This window comes from Rhinopithecus bieti, unplaced genomic scaffold (genome assembly GCF_001698545.2).
Source record: "Rhinopithecus bieti isolate Rb0 unplaced genomic scaffold, ASM169854v2 scaffold_1673, whole genome shotgun sequence".
NCBI lineage: Eukaryota > Metazoa > Chordata > Mammalia > Primates > Cercopithecidae > Rhinopithecus > Rhinopithecus bieti.
The window spans coordinates 1,580,093-1,596,203 of NW_016804690.1; the positions used below are offsets into that span (position 1 = coordinate 1,580,093).

The following is a 16,111-nucleotide window of genomic DNA, read 5'->3' on the forward strand; positions in this document are numbered from 1 at the left end:
CTCTAAAAAAAAAAAAAAAAAAAAAAAAAAAAAAAATATATATATATATATATATATGTGTGTGTGTATATATGTGTGTATATATATCTACATATGTATATATGTGTATATACATCTATATATATGTATCTATATATCTATTATGTGTATACATAGAGAGAGAGACATTTCAATCATACTGAAATGTAAAGAGAAAAGTGTCAGAGTTCATGTGATTAGATGGTTCAAAATAATGACATCGACTCTTGTTTGGAACTCAGGAAATATACAAATATATAATAAATGGAAATAATAATGCTTCAGACAAAAAGTTGCATCTCATTGAAAATGCTGTCAGGATTATGATACTTTCATTTGTCAACAGACAATCACATATCACCTAAGGATGGGGACATGTCCTGAGACATGGGTCATCGGGGGATTTCACCATTGTGTGGTCATCACAGTGGACTTCCATAAACCTAGATGCTGTAGCCACAGCTAGGCTATATGGCGTGGTCTATTCTCCTAGGCTACAAACCTATACAGCATGTTATTGTACTAAATACTGTAGACAACTGTAATGCAGGGATTTGTCTACTACACATATCTAAAAATAAATAATAAAAAATGATAAACATATCTAAACATAAAAAGGTAATGTGCTGCACTCCACAGTGTTACCATGGCTAGGCCATAGGAGTTTTTCATCTCCATTATAACATGGGACCAACATGGAATATGTGGTCTATCACTGACCAAAATGTCCTTATGTGGCACATGACTGCATCATACACCAAAATATGTTAATGACACACAATTTGTACAAAGGATGCAATCAAACTAGATGGCTCCCAGAATACAAATAGCGTTAAGAAAACCTCATAGCAGCTACTTCGAATTGGCGGTCAGAACTGCTAGTGTGGCCAGAAAACTGCCAATGTGAAATCTAAATGTACTGTTGAAGAGAATACACAGACCTGTTCCAATTACCACAGTAACCACTTAGCAAAGCCATCACTATCCTTAACAAACACAGGGATCATATAGCCTAAAGGAACACCATTTTCATCCCCATCAACTGTTACAATTGTACACCTCTTTGCTATTTCCAAAGCACTTTCTCACAAATGATCTCACTTGAGTTGATCCTCCTAATAGCCCTCTGGAAAAACCAGGGGCGGGGGGGGGCAGGCATTACCACTCCATTTTGCAAGAGAAAACAACACAGAGATTCTAAGTAAGGTGCTCAGAGTCACACACTGATGACAAATGGTGAAGCTAGGAAGCATGATGCCAAGGTTTTGAGAGCTTTCTGATAAACTGTATTCTGTACACTCACATGATGTATTTTAGAATAACTCTTTGCTTCACCAGATTCCTAATACCAAACTTAAGAATAAATACCAAGACTGGATCACCAACAAGATCCCTTGTTGTAGCCAACCATCTTTTTCAGAAGAGTCATGCTCCCTATAGCAGTTTCATTAGATAAATACAAAACACCAAACCAGGGCTTCCAAATATGAGGATCACCTAGAGATGCAGTTAGAATAAAGATTTGATGCAGTACATCAGGGGTAGGGCAACAAGTCTCCAACAACATGTCCATACTGCTGATACCTGGAACACATTTTGCATAGTAAGAGAAAACCACAAACTAGGTGAGGAGACTACAAGAGAATTATACCTCAGGTACGGCAAGATACGCACAATTAAATCAGAAGGAACAAAAACAAGTAGGGAATATTAACAACTGACAGAAATAAAGGCCAATTTTTCTATTTAAGGCAGAGAAATGTAACAAATTTAACAATAGAGGTTCTAATCGATAATCAAGTTTAATCATGGCTTGTATCATGACTCCCAAACTGTTTTTCGTACATGCAAACAACAGCTGTTAGGATTTTGATCTCTTTAGTGCAACTCATATACACGGACTGAAGCACCTGCCTAGTTAACTGAGACACACATTTTTCCCTCTCAAGTGGCACTAGATATTAAAAGATGGATATATAAAGAGACCTTAAGTCTTTCTTTACATCAGGTATAAAGGGAGTCTGGGGATACCTGTATCCATTATTTACCAAACCTGTTTTAATATGAAATGGTTCCTCTACAATTGCTTCATGCTTATTCTAAAATGATGGACTAATTTCTGATTACTGGTACCATGTTGGCCTATTAACATTTAGTGTTATGGCCAGAGAAATAAGTAGCTGCTCTAAATGCCAACCCAACAGAAATTGATAAAGAACTGTAAGCATTTCTGTAGAGGGGCTATGTAGAAGCCAAATCAGGCAAGTTTTGTCTCTAGGAATATTTTTCCCTTCAAAGGGCTATTTAGATTCTTAAAAAATCATCTCACTATATCAAGTCACTTTTTTCACAATACCCCTATGAATTTATTATTAAACCCATTACAGAGAAAACTGAGAATCAAAAATATTAAAGTAACTAATCCAAATCACATGATTCAATCTCAGACCAGTATGACTCTAAAGGTAAGGCTTTTCTACTACCTCAAGATGCCTCTAGAGCAATGCTAAGTCCAACTAGCTTTTATAGGACCACAAGAGGCTACTGATGTAAAATTCTGTCTGAAGGTCCACATGAAAAGTAGCCTATGAATTTGATATTTCCCAAGATTGTTTTAAAAGGTACAATTCAGCAATCGAGAGTGTCAGAGACATATTTCACTAAATTAAGGAAAGGTGTTATTCATCCATATATCATATTATGCAAACTTGAAAAAGCGAGGCAATGGATTGATCTTTGTTGTTACGTAGTATATTGACTATTTAAGAATAATGTAATTGTGACATTACAGCAAAATCTGTATCTTTAATGAAAGAATCAGACACTTGTAAGGAACTAGAAAGGATGGTCTTAAATAAAGAAATATAATCTTTTTCCCTTCTGAGACAAATTACATTTTCTTATTTTCCTTTAAGTTTGTAAACTTTCTACTGTTAAACTCTCCTTCATGAGAATACTTATAAATAGCTTCACCAAATCACTCGTAAACATTTTGTATATTGCAAAGGACTATACCAAAATAAGGTGTTAATTCTAGTATTCTCCTTAAGCATAAACTGCAATAAGTTGAAAGCCATTTTCCCAAAGAAACAAACAACATTATATATTTGAAGATGTATACCACTAAATATATATTTCATAAGAGCCTACTAGGTATGAGTTAGCTTTCTGCCACACTAGGAGAAAGCAAACTGAGTTCCAGGAAATATGAAAATGAAGGTTAGCATTCTTTTACAATGAGAACATACTGTTCTTACTATTCAATTTATGGGTAGTTTCAACTTCTGATGATAAGCACCACCTTTGAAAATGAAATACACCTAACGTTTTTAGATAACCTCTATTAATATAATTACATACATGATATATATTGATAGAGGCACTAAGACATATGGATAAATTGTAAATGTTTTGTTTCAATATTCATGGTATTTACAAACAGCTTAATGATACAGAAGAAAAATTAAAGTTTCCAGATAAAGTTTCCCCCTAGAGTTACAACAAAAAATATGAAAGTAAAATAACCTTAATGATATTGCAGTGTATCTGCCATAACAAATCTGAAAGCCCTACATTTGGAAAGCAGTATTACTGCTAGAAATGAGTTAGGTTGTAAAAGCAGAAATTTTTATATATAGGGGCGAGTGATAGAAATTTCAGGGTTGTAGAAACATCAATTTCATTTTTCTCATTTTGTTTTACATCCAATGTACCTTTGGTCTATGTGGGAACAGAAATGTGGGTATAAAATGAAGTTTACCTCTTTCAATCTCAGATAAGTGATATCAGTGATATTCTCCATTTAGCATAAACACTTATCTTCCTAAATACATATTTCAAGAGCACTCTCACAATATTGCAATTATTAAAGCACTTTTCAGAGATCTCTTTTCCAGGTTCATCCACAAAAATTATCATTCCATGTAATATTCACCACTTCTCTCCACACTCAGTTATAAGTACCGTGCCCATAAGCATCAATGCTGGAAAGAAAGAGGTAGGGGAGACTTCTTACAGCTTTGCACTTCTATTTCAGATGAGTTTAAATTCCATTAAGCTGCACTAATTTCTTTTGAACCCTAAGTTTGGAGAATTATGTGAAACTGTATAACCAAAAATATACAAAATAAAACTAGAGAAACTTTCCATAATCAGGGATGTCAAACAATGGTCACTTTAAAAAAATTCTACAAAGTTCTCCTATATAAGCAGTTATCTAACCCCAAAACTAGCCAAAACATTTAACTAGGCTCTGCTACAAGTCTTAAGGTATGCATTAAATATGAATATTCATAAAATTACAAGTCTATCACAGTAGTCTCATCCCTGGCTGCACATCAGAATCACTGCAGTAATATTTAAAAAATTATGATAAAAGGGTCCTGGCCCCAGAGATTGAGGTTCTGATTTAATTCATATTGTAGCGAAGTGTGGCCATTAGCATTTTTTAAAGCATACTGGGTAATTTTAACGTGCAGTCAGAGCTGAGAGCCACTGATTTATACTTTACATAATTAATGCTGATCAACTTACAAGAGCAAGCAACTGCCACTCAAAATATTCAACATTCCGAAAATATTGCTTGAAATGAAGAATATTGTTGCATATTAGAAAACAGTTGGGCTTGGCACTCTAAGTTTATACTATTTTTGCTTTTTTTTTATTGCTCTTGTTACAATGAAAAGAGATTTCATCTGCAGTACTTCTTAAGCTGGAAGGGTGGGGACAAGGGTGCAGCAAGGAGAAAGCCTTAGTAAGATACTAGCTCAAGCAAGACAACAGTGCAGACTTTATGTGGAACAATGTTGTGGAAATGTGAAACAAGTTGCCATAAAGCCTTTATTATTTATTAATCTTTTGAAGAAAATTTGGGAAGTAGCTAATTTGACTAATGAGTTTATTTAACACTCAAGAAAAAGTAGGTCCTCAATGTCTGGTCAGTCTCTAAAATGAAGGCTCAAGATCCTCTAATAAAAGAGCATGTTCCCTAAAGTTCCATGCCAGAAAAAAAAAAAAAAAAAACATTTTTGGTGGCATTTTAAGCATCTTAAACTTTCCAATTCTAAGGTTAGACAGTCGGCAGATACCAGGACTGTTATTTAGCCTCACATACCCACCAAATAAGAATTACAAGATGGTTTGTTAATAAACAGGATCCTTAAGATGTGATAGGTGTGTCTTTAGGCCATGAGATTTCATTTGAAACTATTTTGTCTCAACTAAAATCACAAAATGGGCAGCTTTACAACTGAGCAATCTATCTGTATCACTATAGCTCTTCCCCAGTAGAAACAGGATCATATTACTGAGCTTAACAAATGTTGTTGAACACATCACAAGCATGTCTAAAAGATACCATGCATGTTTAATACTTCACACATCTCAAAACCTCAAAACTTAGCAGCCCAAAGGGGGAAAAAAACATCACTGAGGTAAATCAAACTAAGAAAATTTTACTCCCACACATTGTTAGGCAAAAGAATGTGAGAGAATTTTTAAAATGTCCTTCATAAAGCCAAAAACTGAGATCAATCACCATAAAGCACTTAAAAATTGTTTGATTTAGACAGTAGTGTGTTGTTTTTTAATACCACACTTAGAATTATCTAAACTTTTCCCACAAATGTTTAGTATCTAATACCAAGCCCCACTCCCTGCTGTTTTGTGAAGTTTGAGAAGTAGCAAATCAAATTTCCTAGAGCAGCTCCCCAAATGGGTTCTTCCCTGCAGAGTCCAGCAAATAATGTCTTATGAGAATCCTTTAGTCTACTGAGCAACTTGGGAAACATCACTCAAGGTATTTGTATAAAACACAATTAAAGAAAACGCTGAGATTTGCTTCAAGCTTAGAAAAACATCAAATTTATAAAGACTTTATTCTTACTTGAATTGAATCAGTAAATTAACTCTTAATAAGAGCCTGGGTGCAACTTTTATAAATCTTTCTCTATTCCTTAAATTATTACTATAAATGCTCATGAGTTCTGCTGTTTGCTTTCTTGTATATATTAGATAAACTGAAATTACATTTACTATTGTGTGGGATTCTTGTTTGCTTACAAAGGTAATTAAATCATATTTCTCAGTTAAATGTCCTTATTTAGCAATCATTTTGGTAAGCACCTACTAGGTTCCTTATACAGTTTTCTTGGAATCTAAATATGAGCCTGTAATACATAAGCCTGTTTAATAGTGATTAAAATAAGAGAATAGAAATCAAGAAGGAGAGAACAAAAAGCCACCATCTTTTCCGAGTCTAGCTTTTCTAATTTATTTTAGTTTCTCTGTCTTATATTTTTTCCAAAAGGCTGATAGACTAAGGAGCTCACATGTCTTGATCCTAAACAACTCGGTTTTGCTTCCTGTGTTAGAATGTAATCAGGAATTGCATTTTTTCAAAAACAGAAAATGTTCATATCATCTGTATGTCAAGGCTGTCCATCATCCACACTGAATTATAAGAATCATACAGCAAGAATGCTCAGATCCAGCCCCATAACTCAAAGCAGTTAGAACAGAAGGTAAAGAAGTGATGCATAGCAAATACTGAAAAGCAGATTTCCCCCAAAGGCTCAACCGGTTCAATATAAACTGCAAAGCAAGTGAGATTAGATTTAAATTTTGGATGAATCCACTTTATAATACGTATTTCCCAGACTGAATTAAGGTAAACATGTATTTTCTAAACTACTTTGTAGGTCAATCATTTCAGACACTGAAAACATTACACATTTTTTCATAATGCAAATAGTTCATAACAATTCTAAAATTGAGGTCTAAGATGTGAGCTATATGATGCATAGAAGACACATAAAAATATCTTTTTTAATACTAAAACAAAAAGTTCCAAATAAAGTAAAATCAATAAAATATCCCAATATTTTATATGTTGGCAATAAAAGCAATCTAAGATAATCTATTGGAGATGTAAGACTAAAAAAAAACATGAAATAATGCAAAAAGAGTTTTAACATTTTAGAAAGTAGAAATGTGTCACCAGATATTAAAACCACGGGAAGTAGAAAACCCACTACCTGCAAGTGAAACACTCATAAATTTAGAGGTTATTTACATAGTTTAGTGATTTCCCAGCCATCAAAGGGAACTGTAGTTTTCTTAATTATAAATAGTATGATCTAAAATAACCTTCTTGTGGGTAAAAAGGACACGTTTCATTCTTTTTCGTTCCACAAGAATACCTATTTGTAAAATTTTTTAGCAAATTGTAAAGTATGTTCTCTATTTCTTGGATTATCATTGAATAAAGTCATTTGTGATCAGTGATATGCAAGAAACACTCAGTTTTCACTAAATTTCTCTGTTTAATTTTTAATGTATATTTTACACCAAACATAAACATATTTCACGTTAAACTAATTTGAATTTTTCTACCAGTTGCAAATAAATTATCCATTCTCATTTTAAGCAAAAGTCAATATAGCAAATATATTTGACTTGTACTTTAAACAGTAAATCCAGTCATAATGTAGTCACTATTGTAGTTACCATATAATGCATGAAACATTTAAACAACTAAAACATAGCTTGAAGGCCTTTACCAAGCTGTGTATCTGAAATGAACTCTGATAAGAATTACTTGCTGTTGAAGTTTAGTTCACAAGAGGGTATCTTCACCAAACTACTCTCTTTGCAGGAGGGAAGATGCTAATAATTCTCTATTTTATTATAACATTTAATTCACAAAAGTGACTAATGTGATTCCTACAACGCTACTTTTATTTTTCTATCATCTAGTAATGGCAAGCACATATTTTCAAAATTTTCTGATTTAGATAGTAGTTAAATAAGAATCTCAAAGTATGAAACAAACTTCTTTAAAGCTTAGGTTTCCTTCCAACTTCACAAAGACATGACATTTTAATAAACTTAAGAAATGGCTGGCCTTACCTTACGGTGTTAGACTACAATTTAAATAAACTTCACAAGATTTTAATGTGTTAAAATGCCAAATGCCGTTCAAAGTTTACACTGGGAAAAAAAAAAACCAGTGAGCTGGAATTTTAAATACAATCCTAGAAACAAAGTTCAGTTTTTAAATAAATTCTCCTAAAATAACAAATTACACGCATTTCTCACACACATATTCACAGAGCAAGAGTAAATGTATTACCTTTATGTTAAAAGAGGGAACTTCTCTGGCTCAGTTTGGTGCAAATGATTGCAGTAGCAACAGCGGCAACTGACTGCAGGATCACAGCACAGCAGAAAGCAATGAGTTGGCAGGAGCAGCTCCACAGAGCGGCAGGACAGACTGAATGACAAGCACATGCAGATTGCTTTGAATTAGGCATGTTAGGGGCTGGAACTTTCAGTGTTTGCTCTCCAATAGGACAGGAGAGTTTTTCTCCTACTTAACCCCTTGGGGCAAGGTCTTAATAATGGTAACAGCTGGCATACAGAGGGGCTTGATCTGAGCACAAGGTCAGCAAGCCAGGATATGAAGGTGACATGTAATTTCTAGCCTTTTCCTGCTTCCACAGGGAAATTGCATGAAGGACTGTTTTTAGTTAAAACTTCCTTTGATCTTTTGGATTTTAAGTTACTTAGTAGATTAAAGCCATGTTAGCTGATATTATTTGCTTGCTTAGCTTGACTTAAATGTTACAGATTCAGTTTTCTAACACACAGTGCTACTACATTTAAAATAACATAAATAAACACCAATCTGCATTTATTTCCAAGTTCCAGGGATTCCTGTGTTCTTTCACAAAATAGCTTGAGACCCTACTTTTAGGACAGAAAGTTCATGGTTTTAAAAGAGGCGAATCTTCTTTTAAAATGTTAGAGCAGTGTTAAGTATTTTCTTCAATTTTCCAAACAAAACAGCAGTTAGTTAAATAACTTTGACACTGCTTTTTATAAATGTTGGCCCTCATGATGCCAGTATTTAAAATCTCACAACCACAACATAAAAATTTCTTAAATACTACAAATGGTTTAAATTTACAAATGACATCCCTTAGCAAGTAAGTTATAATTTATTGAATCCGTGAAATCTAACTCTTCATGACTTTGGTAATAAAAATGTGTATGCAATTCTTTTAGCAGGATGTACTGAGTAACTATATGAGGATAGCAGTTTCAAAAATTTCAAAAGCATAAGCAATCAAAGAAAAAATAGATAAAATTGGACTTCATCAAGATAAACTTTTGAAGATCAAAAGACATGATCAAGAAAATGAAAACACAGAATGGGAGAAAATATTTGCAAGTCATTTATCTAAGAGTCTAGTATTCAGAATATATATTTAAAAGCTCTTACAACTCAACAATAAAAAGACAAATAACCCAATTTAAAAGAGGTAAAGTGTTTGAATAGACACATCTCTAAAGAAGAAATACAAATGGCCAATATGCACATGAAAAGATGTTCAACGTCATTGGTGATTTAGGGAAATACAAATCAAAAACACTTATAAGTGGTATCTTATTAGGTACCACTTCACATTCACCATTCTGTTCCAAACAAACAGAAAATAACAAGTGTTGCCAAGGACATGGAGAAATTGGAATCCTTAAACACTGATAGTGGGAATGTAACATGCTTTAGCTTCTGCAAAAAAAAAAAAAAAAAAAAAGCTTGGTAATTCCTCAAAATATTAAACATAGAACCACCATATGACCCAGCAATTCCACTCACAGTACAGTTGATCCTCATTATTTGTGGATTCTGTATTTGCAAATATGATTATTCACTATAAATTATTTGTAACCCCCAAATAATCCTCATGGTGCTTTCACAGTCATTCAGACATGTGAATTGGCAGAGTGGTAAAAAATGTGAGTCACCCAAACAAGACTACCCTCTCGTGTTTGGCTCTCATACTGTAAACAAGTCTCCCTTTTCCGGTTGATTTAGTGCCACGTTTTTCATATTTTGTGCTTTTTTTGGTGATTTCACTGTTTCAAATAGCCCCCAAGTATAATGCTGAAGTGCTGCCTACTCTTTCTAAGTGCAAGAAGGCTGTGACAGGCCTTGTCACATACAGAAAATATACCTGGTTAGGTAAGCCGCTTTGTTCAGACATGAGTTATGGCGCTGTTAGGCATGCACTCAATGTTAATGAATCAGCAATTAATATAAGATGCCTTTAAAAAGAAACACACATAAAACAAGGTTATATATTGATCAATCGATGAAAATGTGACCAGAATCTTACAAGAACCTAATCCTGTATTTCTCCGAGAACCAGTAATTCAGTATTCACTAATTCAGTGTTTGCAGTGACTTTATGAACAAAACTACCACAAATAATGAGAACTGCCTGTATATACCCAAGAGAAAATATGCTCATATGGAAACCTGTACATGAATGTTCATAGTGCCTTATTCATAACTGCCAAAAGTAGAAACAACCTAAATATCCATTAACTGATGAGTGGATGAACAACATGTGTACATCTATCCAATGGAATATCATTCAGCCATAAAAATAATGAAGCACTGATACATGCTACAACATGGATGAACCTTGAAAACACTGTGTTAAGTGAAAGAAACAAAAGGCCACATATTTTATGATTCCATTTATATGAAATATCCAGCAGAGGCAAATCCATAGAGACAAAATGTAGGTTAGTGGTTGTTGGGCGCTGAGGGGTGGAGACAGGGGTGGAGTGACTGCAAATAGGTATGGAGCTTATTTTTGGATGGTGAAAATGTTATAGAATTATATAACGGTGATGTTTGCGCAGTCTTGTGAAAACACTAAAAACCACTGAAATGTCTACTTTAAAATGGTGAATTTTTTGGTATGTGACTTATATCTCAATTTTAAAAATTAGGAAGGTATAAAGTCCTGGTCGTTAGACCAGTGGTTCTTAACTTGAGTGTGCAGGAGGATTCCCTGGAGGGCTGCTGAAAACAGATTCCTGAGTCCCATCCCCCAAAATTCTGATTCTGAAGGTCTGGGGTAGGGCTTGAGAATTTGCTTTGCTAGTAAGTCCTCAGGATGCTGCTGCTGCTGCTGCTGTTCTGGGACCCACATTTTGAGAACCATTGTATGTCTGAACTCCTAGAGGGTAGGAAAGGTAACTTTCATCCCTGTATCTCCTAATTCACCTAAAACAGAGCCAGTCTTGGGAGGAAGAGGACAGGGAAAAGGAACAGTGAAATATTTACTTGAGGAAAAACAAAGGAGTCAGTCCCTAAAATCTTAGGGTATGCTGATTTCATGTCATATGTATGCCAAATGTTATTATACCAAAATTCCCATGACAAAAGGAATTAAAGAATTAAAATAAAATGAAGGTATTTTAACACTCTTTGATCATCTGAACAGTATTTTGGTTCACTTTATTAAAGCAGCTAATCCTATTTCACTGTGCTTTTCCTTTCAAGAAATGCAAACAAAGGTTCTAGAGTTGTTGATCCTATAAAGAAATCCCTTAAATTAAATAAAGTGTCACAAAAACCAAAGACCTGTATTCTCTAACTCAGAACTTGTAAATTCTTATTTACATTTTAATCAAAATTACAGATTTGTATGTCTAATCACTTCATTTAAACATTTGGGGTCCATGTAAAAATAGACAAGTTAAAGTACACTTTTGGTATTGTCACATGGGACACAATTATTTTATAAATAAATATTATTCCCAATTACTTCAATATGTTTCTCAATATATTATTCAAAGTGAAAAGAAAAGTACTAGTGACCTTACAATGTTCTAATATTTTCTGAAAACAGTATCCTTTTTGTCTTAGATCCTACTATTTAGGTATCTTTCTTCATTATTAGGAAGATAAGGGCATGGGGGAGGGAAAAAGAGACCAGAGCCGGCTAGAGACGCACAACACTTGGTACTTTTAAAAAAGTGATACAACAGCTGCTGATTAACAAACTCTTTCCCAGCTGCACCTAGTCAAAAATGCAATTCCGGATTCTGTTACGTTTATTAACATTTCAAAGTCTTGTCTGTTTATCTTTTTTCTTAGCATTAAGTGTCAAACAGTTATGAATAAGTAAACTATGGTATATTGTAGATACTGCTTCAGCAAGATTTTTCTTTCAGTATGGTCAGATTAATATTTTAGTAATTTGGAAGTATAGGTTCAGAAAAACTAATCATACAAAAGTTCTGAAGATAATATTCTATATTGTATTTTGATGTTTCCAGAGTACAAATAGTTCCATACCCACTGAAAACTTCAGACCAGAGCATTATGCTGCTCAAGTCATAGCCCAGTGCAGGGAATCACTGAAGACTTGAAGTTAGTCTCAGCTCTATCACTCACTGGCCATGTAACCTTGAACTAATCACTGAATCAAGAAATTACAGTCTCCTTATCTACAAAATCCAAACATTAGATGAGATGATCTCATAGGTCCCTGCTGGCTCTGAATTCAGTTTTTATGAATTTGGATATCACTGCAAATAGATAAGATAAATCCCAACTTTACTACTCAAATCTGGATTATTTAAGAAAAGACCATGCATTCAAAGTTGAGTTAGCAAGTCTGGAGCAAAGACCATATTGCAAGCAAATTGGAGGGGAAAAAAAAAATCAAGGGATGCTGAAATTCCTCCCCAACAATTTGGAAATATATAGATCTGTCTTATATCTTCCTCTTACCCAACGACAAACATTTCTTTCTTATCTCATTTCCTGTTGAAAATTCTACCTCTAAAATCTACCATTTTCACAACATAAAATTTTATGGCCTTGATCGTCTTCCATAGTCTGACATCTTCACCCTTGTCTTTATCCATGTCGTTTCCTATTTTGACTTCCTTTGTGCTTAGTTAAGGGCTCATCGTCAGCATTTATTTACTTCACCAGCATTCCAGCCTTTCAAAGAGCTCCACTAAACTTGCTCTCCCTGCCCTTCTTTTTTTCCTTTCTCTCTTACATTTAGAAATGTTACTGAAAAAAGTCACCAGACAAGGAAGCAGAGACCTAAAACAAATGCACACTCTCAACTCGGAGGGCTTACAATGAGGCTGTGATTCATCTATCATAGATTCTCCACTGGAAATCTCCACAAGGATGGCCGAAAATCTTTCCCATGCTCCCTACCTTAACCTTCTCAGCAAACGATGCCACCTATTTTATGGGAAAGAATGAAACTATTTGACTATGAGTTCCTTTAAACACTACCACCTGTGCTTCAAACTTTTTCTGGAACTTGTCCCTTATCCCTAAGTGTCCGACCCTCTTTCCTGCTATTAATTACTGTATTTATACACTGTATGTTTGCTCCCCAATAAGGTAGCCACAAGCCATATGTGGTGACTTAATTTTAAATGAATTCATATTAAATGAAATTTTAAAATCTCAGTGTTCCAGCTGCACAAGGCACCACATTTCAGGTGCTCAGAAGTCATATGCAGTTCACAGCTTCTGAATTGGGCAGTGCAAAGAGAGAAGATTTTCATCACTACAGACAGTCTTACTGGACACAGGTGCTCTAGACCTTGACCACCATGTTTCTTTATTGTGTCTCACTCTGCCTCCCCAAGTCCATCTTCATTTTCCCGTCTTTGTCAAATTGTTATTTAATTACTCATAAAAAATGTTTAGTTTTCCCCTAGCCTGAAAAATTCCTTCCCTTGGCCTGCTAATCCTCAGGCTACTTACCTACCTTTTCCTTTCCTTTGCCAGACAATACTCAAGCCTCACCCCATCTCGTTCCCTCACTTCCTACAATCTTACCTACCATCTAATAAAACTGTTTCTTCAAAAATGGAACCCAGTGGTCCTTTCTCAATATTCATTTTCTTTACATTTCTTCATTTACCAACTTTGTTGGTAAATATTCTTTTCTCTTTACTCAGTTTCTATTATCCTAACATTCTCTATCTCTTTAACCTCTATTCCGTTTTCTTGGTAGATCCTCTTAATTCTGTTATTCTAAATCTTGAGCAATATCCAGTGGTCTTGTCCTTTGAACTTTCTTCTTTATGTTTCCTGCCTATATTGTCACACTCAATTTCTATAACAAGTTCCATTTCTGCAGCTTCTACTCTCTAAGGACATTTCAATGTATATATCCTGCCAGCTGCTCAAACTCAATTTAAAATACAAATGATCTTATCATCCTCAAACAGCTTCTTGATTTTCCTATTTCTGTCCATCCTTTCAGTCATTTAAGCCCAAAATTGTCACTTAAATATTTATTTATTGAACACCAGATCTGTGCTGCATCCTGAGCTAGGGAAGGAGTCATCTTTGACCTTTACACCCTGCATACCCTTGTTCATTCATTCCCAATTCCCAGCGATTGCCACATATACCATCCTTTCCATTTCTTCTGCCACTTTCTTAGATTAAATTTCCCTTGAATTACTACAACAGCCTAATAGATGTGATCATATCTATGGTCTCCTACCTTTTCTTCCTTATCTAAGCAACATAGAGCTTCTAGATACATCATATAAGAAACGGATCTGATCAAGCTGCTCTTCAGTCCAAAAAAACACTCATGGCTCCCCCATTAATTTAAACATCTTAGCTGGCACACAAGATTCTCTATTATCTGGGCCCTTTCCCCTCCCACTCACTGCTCTTGCCAAACAGAATTTGCTTTACTCCAAACAAGCCTTCACACACACCCTCACACCCTCAGTGCTTATGCTAGTCTTTCTACCAGCAATGTCCTTTGTTCACATTTCCAACTTCCATAATCCCATCCATTCTTCATAACACACAGCAAATAACATGAAACCTTCTCTGATTACCTAAGCCAGAAATTCTCTCTTTCTATTCCAAGTTATATACATGACCTGAGATCTCTTATGGTACTTAGCACATGTCTTTTTTTTTTTTTATCGTGGTCATTTATATATCTCTTTTACCCTCTTAATCTACATGTAAAGGCACAGGTTCTATTATAACCATTTTTATACTCCTTAAGAAGGGATATAAAGTATATTGTACCATGTACTAGGTCAAATATTTATACTCGACAAATATTTATTGAATAAATGACGTTATTACATATATCCTTTATTAAGCAGAATACAGTATTGAAATGTAGCCTGCAAAATAATATTCAGCATACGAAATCCTATTGTACTGCTGATCTATATGGGCCCCACAATATGTTGCACTATTCTCAGCTTTTAAATTCTGAATACTAAACTGCTACTGAATAATAAGGAAGGATAGTAATTAGCTTTTCACCCTTTTCTCAGTAGAGGTTGCTCCAGAAGCTAACATGCAAGCATATTCTTGGGTAGTTTTTATAATTTTAGTTTTGTTTTTGAAGGTAGAATTTTCCCATGGCATTGACAGAAATATTTTTAAACAAGGAAAAAAAATAAGAGTTTTCACCTATAGTGAGCCAATAACTATAAGTCTGTAGCTTAATCACCAATTACTTTTTTTTGAGATGGAGTCTCACTCTTTATCCCAAGCTGGAGTGCAGTGGCATGATCATGGCTCACTGCAACCTCTGCCTCCAGGGCTCAAGTGATTCTTGTGCCTCAGCCTCCCGAGTAGCTGGGACTACAGGTGTGTACTGCACCCAGCTAATTTTTGTATTTTTAGTAGAGACAGGGTATTTCACCATGTTGGCCAGGGTGGTCTCAAACTCCTGAGCTCAGGAGATCTGCCTGCCTCAGCCTCCCAAAGTTTTGGGATTATAGGCATGAGCCACTGTGCCTGGCCCAATTAATCTTATAATAGCAAATATGATTTCTGTGATAAAGTGTCTTGGAAACAAGTGAATCTGGGAAATCTTAGTTTTTATTCATTATGATCTTTCCTTCATTTGATTATAGACTAGAAAACCATATGCATTTTATCACTAATACAGAAAGCATTTTGGTCATCTAGAATGAAATTTACTTAATATTCATTTATATACTACCAAAAATGTTGATAGCGATCAGAAACTGGGGTACATATTTTAAAGCAAAAACCATAAAGATCAGTAAATTTCAGAGAAACGTAGTTTTCATTTTCTGTGAAGAAAAAAGTCTGACTAATGCTAAAAAATAGGCAAAAATTCCAACCCTCCTTAATGTAACCAAAAAATTACTATTAAGAAAACTTTTGGCCGGGCGCGGTGGCTCAAGCCTGTAATCCCAGCACTTTGGGAGGCCGAGACGGGCGGATCACGAGGTC

The 16,111-nt window shown here is 34.7% G+C and overlaps 1 protein-coding gene across 5 annotated transcripts in view; it reads right to left on the reverse strand.

Annotated features, from left to right (window-relative positions):
* DISP1 (dispatched RND transporter family member 1) overlaps nucleotides 1–16,111 on the reverse strand; it is a 213,308-nt gene that overhangs the window by 71,355 nt on the left and 125,842 nt on the right. Inside the window, exons 1-2 of one of the 5 annotated variants that reach the window (XM_017869968.1) lie at nucleotides 10,038–10,117; nucleotides 8,150–8,290 (exon numbers count right to left, since the gene is read on the reverse strand). The exons of the other annotated variants lie outside the window; for them this stretch is intronic. The gene's annotated coding sequence lies outside the window, so the exon portion shown is untranslated. Of the gene's footprint in view, nucleotides 1–8,149; nucleotides 8,291–10,037; nucleotides 10,118–16,111 lie in introns of those variants that run through there. 5 annotated transcript variants of the gene reach the window in all.